This window comes from Xenopus tropicalis, chromosome 1 (assembly GCF_000004195.4).
Source record: "Xenopus tropicalis strain Nigerian chromosome 1, UCB_Xtro_10.0, whole genome shotgun sequence".
Taxonomy (NCBI): Eukaryota; Metazoa; Chordata; class Amphibia; order Anura; family Pipidae; genus Xenopus; species Xenopus tropicalis.
Genome location: NC_030677.2, coordinates 69657019 through 69670185, shown reverse-complemented (window position 1 = coordinate 69670185; position 13167 = coordinate 69657019).

Genomic DNA, 13167 nt, shown 5'->3' with positions numbered 1-13167 from the left:
CAGCATTTGTTATTGCTGGTGTCATATGAGCACAAGCAGTGATAAGAATTATAAATTATGTGGATTACAAAAACAATTCCATTTCTGTCCACTGATAATAAAACTAACAAGGCAGATAAGTTATCAATACAAATGCTGTTATCTTTTATTTGAAAAGGGAAGCCATTGGTTCAGAATAGCACACAGATGTGAAAAGGTGACAGCAATCTTGTTGTTTAATCTTTATCATTTTTAGTTAGTTAAAAATGGTCAGCTGGTCAGCTGTTGCAAATTATCAAGCAGAAAATGAAGTTTGTCTGTAATAAAAGCTTATGCTACAGGGCTGAATTCTGATGCTAACTGCACTGGTTTCTGAGCTGAAATGTAGTTATTATATATATTAATTGCTAATCAGCATTATATTGTGATATTTATATTCTATATATATAGTATATTGTACATTGGTCCCTAAACTAAGGGGACGGCAGCACAGAGCATGTGCAGTGAATCAGCAGAAAAGAAGATGGGAGCTACTGGGGACATCTTTGGAGGCACAGGTTTTCACTGATAAAAGGCTATGGTTGCCTTGGGCTGGTATAAAAGCCCAAAACATAATGTACAAAATGTCTACCCTACTTATTTAGTCAGCCTTTAGTTCTCCTTTAAAGTTCTATATAAATTGATAATGGGAGTGCAGAGGAACCCTTTTCTTTGTTTGTATGGATAAAAAGATATTTGTAAAATAATTAGAATAAAATTCAAAGTGATCTGCTTTCTGGTTGGTGAGCCTGGACACTAAAGGGCAGATTTTTCTGCGTGTATTACTGTGAAAATAGAGCTCACCACAGAAAAATTCACCAATTCTCTATTCATTCCTATGGGATTTTTTAAAGCATATTTATCAATGAATAAAAGTTAAACTTCACCAGTTGATAAAAACACTTCTAAATATGATAGGAATGAATACAAAGTGGGATAAGTTTTACTGTGAGCTCTAATTTCACACTTTGATAAATCTGCCCCTAATTGTTTTTTGGGGTTTTTTGGTGGTTATTCTAGCAACCTATGTTCCATCTAAGTGGTGGTAAATTTTAATTTTGATGGGTGGCTCAGTGCAAGCATCCAGTTATGTGACTGCATGCAAAATTTTCTGTCCCTTTACAATTTATTGTGTGCACTGGTGTCATAACTTGCCAATGTGGGCCTGATCACATTTTGCATAATGAATTTCTAGATGGTACCATCTTAGATAGTTGCAGTCTACAATACAGCATATTAAAATTCACTTTATAAAACTGTGTTTCTTCCCTGAAATGCCACTACATTATATACAGTAATCCTGTTTTAATATATACGATGAAGTGACAAAACAGAGGCTAATGACTTGGTAAGAATTACAGCGCAGCTTTGTAGCGTGGTGTTCCCAGTGAAAGTTTCCAGTGATATGAATTCGCCAAGTAATCCATCAAAGAATAAAAGTACTTGGGTGAGTCTCTCACTGCAAACAATATACTTTAGTTTCACTCGGAGACAAAGCAGATGCTCAACTAAAGGAGAAATGTTTTGCAGCAAGAGGTAGTGTTACAAACAGACACTGCTAGCTCACCAAGCTTTTATTCCAGTGTTCCTTTCATTCTCTGGTTTTGTTACTTGGAATAGAAACATCAAACAGGGTTACCAAATTAACAAAGACATAGACATACAGTATACTCCAATTGCCAAAACACACCTTGGAACTTGTTTCCCTGATCAGGCTCGAAGTAGGTCAAGAAGGCCTGTTCATTTAAAGGGGCTAGGGGAGTCTGACATCAGTAGTAGGAAAGCTTCTGGAAGGGGTAATAAGGGATAGGATAGTTGAATACATTGCAGTTCACAATACTATTAGTTTGTGCCAGCATGGTTTTATGCGTAACAGATCTTGCCAGACTAATTTAGTTGCCTTTTATGAGGAGGTGAGCAGGAACCTTGATGCTGGAATGGCAGTTGATGTCATCTACTTAGATTTTGCTAAAGCGTTTGATACAGTACCGCACAGAAGGTTAATGATCAAATTGAGGAATATTGGCCTAGAACATAATATTTGTAATTGGATAGAAAACTGGCTGAAGGATAGAGTACAAAGAGTGGTGGTAAATGGAACATTTTCTAATTGGGCCAGTGTGGTTAGTGGAGTACCGCAGGGGTCAGTCCTTGGTCCTTTGCTTTTTAACTTGTTTATTAATGACCTGGAGGTGGGCATAGAGAGTACTGTTTCTATTTTTGCTGATGACACTAAATTGTGCAAAACTATAAGTTCCATGCAGGATGCTGCCGCTTTGCAGAGCGATTTGACAAAATTGGAAAACTGGGCAGCAAACTGGAAAATGAGGTTCAATGTTGACAAGTGCAAAGTTATGCACTTTGGTAGGAATAATATAAACGCAAACTATCTACTGAATGGTAGTGTGTTGGGGGCATCCTTAATGGAGAAGGATCTAGGGGTTTTTGTAGATCACAAGTTGTCTAATTCCAGGCAGTGTCATTCTGTGGCTACTACAGCAAATAAAGTGCTGTCTTGTATAAAAAAGGGCATTGACTCAAGGGATGAGAACATATTTTTGCCGCTTTATAGGTCCCTGGTAAGGCCTCACCTTGAGTATGCAGTGCAGTTTTGGGCTCCAGTCCTTAAGAAGGATATTAATGAGCTGGAGAGAGTGCAGAGACGTGCAACTAAACTGGTAAAGGGGATGGAAGATTTAAGCTATGAGGTTAGACTGTCGAGGTTGGGGTTGTTTTCTCTGGAAAAGAGGCGCTTGCGAGGGGACATGATTACTCTGTACAAGTACATTAGAGGGGATTATAGGCAGTTGGGGGATGTTCTTTTTTCCCATAAAAACAATCAGCGCACCAGAGGTCACCCCTTTAGATTAGAGGAACAGAGCTTCCATTTGAAGCAGCGTAGGTGGTTTTTCACGGTGAGGGCAGTGAGGCTGTGGAATGCCCTTCCTAGTGATGTGGTAATGGCAGACTCTGTTAATGCCTTTAAGAGGGGCCTGGATGAGTTTTTGAACAAGCAGAATATCCAAGGCTATTGTGATACTAATATCTACAGTTAGTATTACTGGTTGTATATATATAGTTTATGTATGTGAGTGTATAGATTGGTTAGTATAGGTTGTGTGCTGGGTTTACTCGGATGGGTTGAACTTGATGGACAATGGTCTTTTTTCAACCCTATGTAACTATGTAACTATGTAACTATGTAACTAAGGGCACATTCATTAAAGTACTGAATCTGAATACAAAAAAATCATATTTTTTCTAAGTTTTCATACTGTGCGTATTTTTTGCATCTTTTTCGTTAATTTGTGCAACTTTTTTGTACTTTGCGACAGTTTGCGTGACAATTTGTGCGACAAAATCGTTTCGGATTCATTAAAGCTTCATTATCGTGACTTTCCTTGGGTCAGGTTGGAGCTGCAGAGTGCCATTGTGTCCTATGGGGGGTTTCAAAAAACATGCACAGAAGGATCAAAGTCAGAAAGGTTTTCCCGCTGTTTCCGATCGTTCGGATATGAAAATTTTACCCATTTTGGGATTGGAACTTGTACTTTGATGAATCTGCCCCTAAGCCTCTCCAAACCTGCTTGGCACCTTAAAAAAACCCACTCTGTTTCCTCACTGCTCTAGAACCTTTAACACTGGGGAACTCTTCTGGCATTCCTGAGACTGCATAGCTGGGAAACAAACCAATGTTGTGTATCAGTGCCAGTGTTATAGTGCGAGGGCATGCCTGAATATCTGCCATCATTACCCACTACTTCTCAATGCATTGTAATGTAATGAAAAATGTTTTCTTTACATATTTTTTTACAGTATGGGACCTGTTATCCAAAATGCTCAGGACCTGGCAAACCAATCCTATGGGGTTTAAATTATGTTTTAGTTGACTTAAGTTATGGTGATCCAAATTATGGAAAGACCCCTTATCTTCAAAATCCCAGGTCCCATGTATGCTGGATAACAGGTTCCATACCTGTACTGTTTTATTGTTATAAAAAGAAAATCATTTAAAATATGTAATTATTTGCTTAAAATTGAGTCCTTTGAAGTTTGCCTTCCTGTAATTCAGAGCTTTTTGGATATCAGATTTCTGGGTAAATAATCCTGTACTTGTATATTTTTTCATCTTTGGAAATACTCTGGAAGTGGCATCATGTTTATGTAATAATGTTAAATAACTTGTAGGAATGCTGATCTGTAGCTTTCATTACATTGATAGGACTGAAATTAAATGTGAAAACATAGTAAGGGATAGAGATTGTCTATTTTTATCTTTATCCCATCAACTTCACTGTCCTGCAAATGGGAGTCACTACATAAGATCCTTGCTTCTGTGCTCTGCTGCCTGCCCTGATGATAATTGCTACCTATATATAAAAATATTATTTAAGATAGTATATAGCTTAGTGTGTGACCTATTGTAGTTTCCATGATCCTAGACAGGTTGAGCTCTATCATGTTCAACCTTCTCCAAATATCACTAGCACATGTATACATATACACACTTTTACATACACATTTAAAAGGTTAATTTATTGTAAAGAAAAACAATCCAATGTTTTTATCACAAATAGTGACCAACTTTAGGGAGAACAGACAGAATACTGTGTACAAACAAAATATAAAACCAGTTCCCTGTGAAAGTACCGGGCCTGGGCCCTCCTCTCCCATCGTGTTACGCTCGCTCTTTCCCAGGTGCGCATGTGCACTGACAGTGAGGGGAGGGGGAGCGCAATGAGTGAGCAAGAAAAATTGCGACACCCCCTCAGAATTGGGCCCTAGGCACATGCCTCTTCTGCTTACTCCTAGTTCAAGATCTGGCCCCAGCAAACGCAGGGACTGAATGGTTCACTACTGACTTCTGATACAATGGAAGCAGGGGCTCTTCTGCCATTAGGCGAGTTGAGAAACTCGCCTCAGGCGGCAGAAGCGCCCCAGTTACCAGGGGCGGCAAAAAGCCGCTCCTGGTAACTTTAAGAGCCGAATTTCTGTTTTTTAAACTGGAAATTCGGGTCTTCTAGTGCAGAGAGCACAATTGCGCTCTCTGCACTAGCGATCTCACCGCCCCCGGACCCGCTCCTGCGCTCAGAAGGTAAGCGCTGGGGAGCAAGGGGGGGCGGCATCCAGGAGCTGCCTCAGGCGGCGATATGTCCAGAATCGCCCCTGAATGGAAGATGTTCACAACATATGTATACAGTTAGGGCAGGGGGTCCTCAAACTTTTTAAACAGGGGGCCAGGGGGTCCCTCAGACTGTTAGGGTGCTGGACTATAGTTAGTCCTCAAAGTATGGCCCTGGCTCAATTTTACGGTCATTTCCAACATTGAATTTACACTTGCAGAGGGCAGCTTAATGCTCTGGCAGTGGTAGGCATATCATTTGCTTGAATGTAACATATTTGCTGTTCCCCTAACTCAGGGGTCCTCAAACTACACCCCAGCACATCACACTGGCCAGTGTCATTAGCATCGGCCAGTGTGACGTGACATGACGCGCTGGGGCCAAACACCACACGGAGGCAGACAGGTAGTAGCCAGGGGTGTAGTTTGATGACCCCTGAGTTAGGGCAACAGCAAATATGTTACATTCAAGCAAATGATGTGCCTACCACTGTCACAGCATCAAGCTGCCCACTGCAAGTGCAAATTCAACTAGTGCCTTCATGTTGGAAATGACTGTAAAATACCGTGATTTGACATGTACAGTATTGCAATATCTTATCCAAACCTACCTCCAGCCCCATATAATGTTATAGAATTGCCTATTCTTATCAACTTTTTAATTGGTCTTCATTTTATTTTTAATTTTTATTGAGTTTTAAAACATGTCCAACTCAGACAGTGACATCATTTTAACAAGTGTTAATGTCAAAGATAGATTATACATCTTCATCAGCATATTGTAATCAAACCATGGAGAAAGAAAAAGAGAAACATAAAGGTCCAAGTGTCTGTGCGCTGTCTACTGTCCGCAGTCAGTTGCTACCATTTAGTGAAGAGTTGGAGAATTTTTCTGGGGAGGGGGAAAGGGAAATTCCAGGCAGAGATAAGTATCTATATTATACTTCGTATGCACATTACCCTGTAGTTCTCGTTTAAGTTAATCTAAATCCAGAGTAGAATTACATATGGTTCTCAATTGATACTTATATTTAATGCGGGTGGTGCAAGCAATTTCCTTTCTCTATATTTTCCAGAGATAAATATTTCCATGTAAAGGCCTGTGTCTAGATATTTAATCTGGAAGATAAGTAAACATTAAATAATGTCCCCCATCTACAGCAGTAAATATTAGACCATTATAACAAAACGTTATGCTCTTATACATAGCTAAAGTATCCGTAGGTATAACATAGCTAACGACCTGGCTTGGAATTTAACGTTGTTTAAGTTTAAGAGGTTTGATCAGTCCTGTTCATGTTGGATTATCGATGAATGCAGACCAAGGGTGCCAAATAGCCCAGTGTTTTCTCCTTGCATCGTAGGACTCCACGTGCAATTCCTCAAATTTTCTGTTATCCTCCATTTCTGAGATCCATTCGGTCAGTGTAGGTAGTAATTTGGTTTTCCATTTGCGAGGAATTATGATTTTTGCGGCATTTAGAGCAAACGGAGTCAAGGATTTTTTATAATAGGCAATGGAGTGGTTATTATGATGAAGAAGGATTGATGCCACATCTTTTCCAGTTTCATTTGTAATCTGTTACATATGTCTATGATCTACTTCCAAAATTTTTGTATCTCTGTACATTCCCAGAATATGTGTAGCATTGATCCAGGGGATTGTTCACAATGCCAGCATTTCTCTGACACGCCCGAGAACATTTTGCTTAATTTGATCGAGGTATTGTACCAGTTGGTGAGAATTTTGTAGTTGTTCTTTAGAAATCTACAGCTTCTCTGGCATATGAATGATTTAGAGGTTATTTCGTTTAACTCTTGCTCTGAGAAAGTTTTGCCAAAGTGGGGTAGGTTTGTTAGTGGAATAGCAGTTTGTGCCAAAAGAATTTGGTATAATGAGGAAATAGAGGGGACTACGTTTGTCGACACAATTTCTCAAAGTTAGTCTAAACCTTTGAGAATCGGGGAAATTAAACTTCTAAGTTGTTGATACTTAAAATAGTCAGATGTAGTAAGTGAGAATGTTTTCTTCATTTGTTCCCAATAGGGAAGAGTCCCTCTTGGGCATATCTGAAAATTTTAAGAAACTGTGCCTTGTTGCCAGGTAGCAAAGTAACCTCTTTGGAGACCGGGGGAAATCTGGGTTATGTATCAGAGGGGTAAGTAGTGATTTAGGTAACATCATATTTGCTCGATGCTTCAAAGAATCCCACATATTTAGGGTATAACTTATTAGCGGATGACTGTCCAGGAGGGCTGTTTGCTTTCCAGGGTGTAGCCATGGAAGGAGCTCTAACAGTTGATCTGAATATTATTGTTCAATAGCTATCCAAGCTTTAAAGTGGTCATAATAGGTCCAGTCTAATAAGCATTGTAAGATGCAAGCTTGATGATATAGCTGGAAATTTGGTAATCCTATTTCGCCGTTTGTTTTAGAGCATTCAAGGGTGGATTGTTGTTCCACACAAATTTAATAACTGAAATATATACAATAATCTCTGGAAATCATTCATTTTAAGAGTATTTATTCTGCCAAATCAGTATAACATTTTATTATTTATAGTCACTCCATTGATATTGGGGCTTTGGTGAATATGGGAGAGGAGTGGTTCAAGGTCAATACAAAGAGAAGTGGGGAAAGTGGGCATCTCTGTCTTGTACCATTCTTTAGAGAAATATGCTCTGAAAGAGAGTTGTTTATTTTCAACCTGGCTGTGGGATTTGAATAGAGCGATGCTATCTATTTAAGGATATTGGGGCCCAATCCTATAAACCTAAAACATTGGAACATGAAATCCCAGCGCACTCTGTCAAATGCCTTTTCTGTGTCTGTTGATAACAGAAAGAGCGGGGTACCGCCTTGTTCATTCATTTTTTATTTTTTATAGTTTTTAAATAATTTGCTTTCATCTTCTGACTGTCACTGACCCCAGCAGCCAAAAAGCTATTGCTCTGTGAGGCTACAGTTTTATTGTTACTTTTTTTTATTATTTATACTATTTAGGCCCTTCTATATTCACATACCTGTCTCTCTTTCAAATCACTGCCTGGTTGCTAGGTTAAATTGGACCCTAGCAACCAGATAGCTGATGCGATTCCAAACTGGAGAGCTCATCAACAAAGTGCTTAATAATTTAAAAACTACAAATAATAAAAAATGAAGACTATTTTAAAGTTGTCTCAGAATAGCACTCTCTACATAATACTAAGATATAGGTTACGGTTGAACTGCCCCTTTTAAATTTTAAGAACATTTGTGCTACTTAAAAGTTAAGTTATATGTTTTTGAAGCTTTCTTTTAAAGACCATAATTATTACTCCTCTACCTGTACATTTGATGTACAATTCTTGGTTGGTCAGACACAGGCCAATTTGCTGGATAAGTCAGTTCCCCATGGAAATGTGAGTTAACATGTAAAAACCCAGATCTATCACCCAAACAATTACCAGTTGTGTCTTACATGACTTACATACCTTCTGCCTGCAGCAAAATAGGACAGTGTGCTTTAAATGTGCCAAGACATCTATAGTCTGGACACCCAGAGTGAAACACATTAATAATTGGAGATTTTTTTGACTTCCAGAACAGTTTATAAATGTGAATAAATAGCTTTAAAGCAGTTGACCAGAGTTTAGACTTTCTTCCATGATAAATTCCCCTAATAAAGTCTTTACCTGAAGAACCAAGTACCTGTAACCAGCATCACATTTGAGGCTGACCTAACAACTGCTAAGTAAAGTGAATACAAAGCCATTCGGGGTGTCCCCATTACTGCTGTTCATAGATGCATATTCAAATAGAGCTGCTCCTACCATGAGGCAAGGTGAGGAGGTGCCTCATGGTAGGAGCAGCACTTTACCAAAGATGGCACCACTTTACCAAGGATGGCAAAAAGCCTTCTTGGCTGTGCTCTTTGCACTAGAAGACATTTCCATCTAGAGAAATTCACCCCTTAAAGTTCCAACTTTAAGGGGTGAATTTCTCTAGATGGAAATGTCTTCTAGTGCAAAGAGCACAGCCAATGTCCCCCTTTACTGGTTAGGGTTTAAATAACTAAAAAGGGATAAATATTGATTATTTCCTGTATATTATTATATTTCATCATAAACAACCTGCCAAACAATTCTCACCTGAGGATGTGTGGAGAAACTGCTGGTGAACTTAAGTTTGTGCACAACACCTCATTATCATTTATTAGAGGTTGTTACATGCGTGTCCCCCCTGGCAATTAATATGCACCCTCTTCCTGAATTTACATTTTGTCATCTCTCTTTGAGGAGTGTAACAACCTGTCCCTGAGCTGTTTTCTCTTTGAATTTTGCCCAATAATGATTTCCTTTAAGTTAAAGTTTTATTCAGCTTGAAAGCTCTAAAAAGGAGAAGGAAAGTCATTTTGACATTTTAATGCCAATAGATTCACCTTATTAGTGCCACCTAGAACACTATATTTATGCTGCAAAAAGTAATTCCATACCAGAGTAAAGAAACCTAGATGTTTTCTGTTTGTTTAAGACAGAAGCTGCCATTTTAAGTGGCTTCCTGCTGCAGCTCTAACTGTTGTAGCTCAGATCACACATTCCTAAGTGTGGGGGGAGTGAGTTTTATTAATTTTTTGGGAGGGGGGAGCAGGAGAGGGGAGAGAGGAGAGAACTGCCCTGGAATGAAGGATTTTTTCTGAGAGAGGAAGTCAGATACCCTAAGAACATGTTTACAAAAAAGGAGACAAGAAATCCTCTGTTTCTTTTGATAGAGGACTCAGTGAAGCTTTTCTGTGAGTGTTTATGGCTGATAAAGCTTCCTTAGTTTTTACTTTTCCTTCTCCTTTAAACTGTATTTTAAACATAATATTTTTTGTTGTCAGATGTACTTCACTTGCTGTTCTTCAATAAAATAATGTAAACTATACACACGTAAACATTCACAAACAATCCCCACCTACCAGCAGATGCACCTGCCATAGTTGGTGCATTTCCCATTCTTGTGAATAGGAAACTGCTGTCAGGAGGTTTGGGCCTCTTGGTTTATATAGTTTTCCCTCAGAGTACGATGGCAATCAAAACTGTCTCTGTGCCTAGTAGTTTGAGATCATTAGTATGATACTATATTTAGCGGCCATCCTAGATGAACCAGATTGTTTATACTGTATATATTGTATATATTGTATGTATTTCAAATGTATTGTGTACAAATATACTTCTATGTTGTTGACAAGCAGTTATGTTGATGACAAAGTGTGGCTGCAACATACAATGCTGCTTTGATATCCTTACCCCGGCAGTTTCACAACAATTTACACTTCCAGTCTTGTCCATTGAAAGATTAATACCTGCTGCAATGAAAATCATGGTACCGTTGTCATCACGCTTTCACCCCTCTGTGAGTTTCAGTCAACACCTAACTAAGTCCAGAGAAACCATTGTGATTGGATGTCTGTGTCTCTGTTACCCTTAAGGTTTTAAATGCTGGGGAATTCCTTACCACTCTGAACATGAGTGGTGAAGCGTTTTCAAGAAAACTCAGAGAGTCCATTTGCTTTAGACTTAATTATACTGTGTATCATGAACTGGATGAATGAAAATCTTTATAGACATAATTTATAAATCAAAACAATTTGCAAACAATTTTCAATTTTTTAAAACTTTACTGACTATCAAGACCATTGTCCTGATGGTCAGGAAACTTGTTATCCTGTTCACACATTACAGGATAAAGGCCTATGGGTGGAAGCCTCCATAGAAAAAATGAGGAAACATAAACACTGTTGCTGTTCCAGGGTTGAACAACTACACTAAAGAAAATTTCAGCTCCATGGACTGTATTTTAGTGATTAACACTTATGTAGGTTAAACCTTGGAAAGAGATAGAAAAAGGCCCACTGGATACAATAAGAGCCTAAAATATAGTATTCCATTTGAAATTAAAAGTCTATGATCTACTCTATTAAAACTATAAAAGGGAACATGAACGATCAGCACTGAGGATGCCTGCAAAAAGATATTGGCGGTTACATAAACTGAATTTGAATACTGAATTGCAAAGATCTGTAATTCAGAAGAAAAAAGGCAAAAAAAGTACATCAGCAGTAAATTCAAACATGGTTAAGACTTTTTTTTAAATGTGACTGACCACATAAAAGTACATTTTCCCTCATAATTTTAATATACTTTTGTTATGTGCCTGGCAGACAGAATCCTCTTGTGTACACAAAAAGTTGTGATCCTGTAACTGCATGAAGAGCCATGGATGACTTTTGACCCTACTTATCATGACTAAAATACTATACTCATTGTGTTCTTCAAAGCTTATCTGTTGTATCTCCTATGCAAATTGGACCCTGCACAACAGCCACCACTGTAACAAAGAAGCTTTTTAAAAAGTTTTTAACTTGTCTGTAAGCATTTAGACTCAGTGCAGGATAATGTATGCAAAACAATGTATTTTTGTCCCTTCATTCTGCTGTGATATTGACCCTTTAAACTGAAGGTAACTTCTGCATATTTGAATTTAAAATTGCATATCCCAGTGTAGCCAAACTTCCTTATTGTATACCTGTAAATATCATTCAGACATGTAATGGAGGGGATATCTAATTGGTCAGGGGGATGGACAGGGGTGTATGCAGGGAAGTCAGAGGCCCATAACAGGTCCCTTGTAGCCATTACCTGAGAACCTATCCTGGTGTGGCAAAGTACTGTAGATGTTTTTTGCTGCAAATCTAGGAAAGAAGGCCTATAGTTCAATTACAGCACAGACTGAGCTGCTGCCTGCCAGGTCATAAGAGGCTAAGGAAAAGTGGCTTAATATAACTGAGTGAACCAGTCCCTGTGAGCAAGCCACAATTGTGAGGATACTGTCAGAACAACTGGCTACAAGGACAGATCATGTAGGTACCCAGCCTGAAAGGAGATTTAATTTGCTGAAAGCTGTTTGTTATATAAGCTCTTAAAAAGGGCTGAAGAACTGTTTTTATTCACCCACAGGGAGCCATTTGTGTCATTATCATTAATGGAGTCATTAAGTCATCTAGCCTATATTTATCTAGTTAGTAAGCTAGGCCCCAGGTTCAGGTATTGTTCAGATGTATTAGATGCATGAATATTTCCTCCTACCTAAAATGTATTGTTGTTGCTGTACCAGTGGAAGTATTTGTATTCCTAGTGGGATTTTACAAGGTGTATTATTTGGGTCTCATTAGGTGGTGGCAACCTGCAATTAAGTACCAAGTTACCAGTCACTCCCACAACTACCCCAGAAGATCCCCAGGTTTGCCAGTAAACAATATGTAGGATCCTTGTTTATACTGGAATGTAATTCCTCCATAGAAGATAGTGCCAGCAAAAGTTTATAAACCTTTTCAGCCCTAAACACACATTGGCCATTATCTAACAATGTGTCCTATTGCCATATCTAATAACACAATGCCTACACCCCTCACTCCTCTGTGCTTAGGCTGGCAAGCCGTACAATGACAAATATGCTTTGCCCATGCATAGCCCCTATTCAGTTTTAGACTGAAACTCCCAGCACACCAATGCAAATCAGAAGCTCGGTGCATAATAAGTCCCCATAAAAAATCAAGCCAGAAAGCAAAGGTATAATTAGTCTTTGAATTTTAGAGCAGGGTTCCCAATACTTAGGCTATAATTTTAATGCATCATGGTCTACCATCTCAGGGGGGTTATACCATTCTTAAAAGTACAAGTTTGTAGCAATACAGTGAGAGAAACTTATAAGGGTTTATTTATCAATTTCCCCAACACAAGTGCTAGAGCACTAAAGGGATTTATAGATTTCCACTGTCTAATTTTCTAGAACTGTTTTAATAACTGTACCCCTGTTTGTGCTTATGCCCTGTAAAGCCATTTGTGGGGCTATATAAATAAATACATATATGTTTTGCGCTTGTTGTCTAACCCCTTTAGATTGTAAGCTTGTGTGAGCAGCATCCTGTGAAACTATTTTTATTCTGTTTGTTAAATTAAACAAACCCCTGTTTGTTATAAATGAATGCAAAGCGCTACATAAT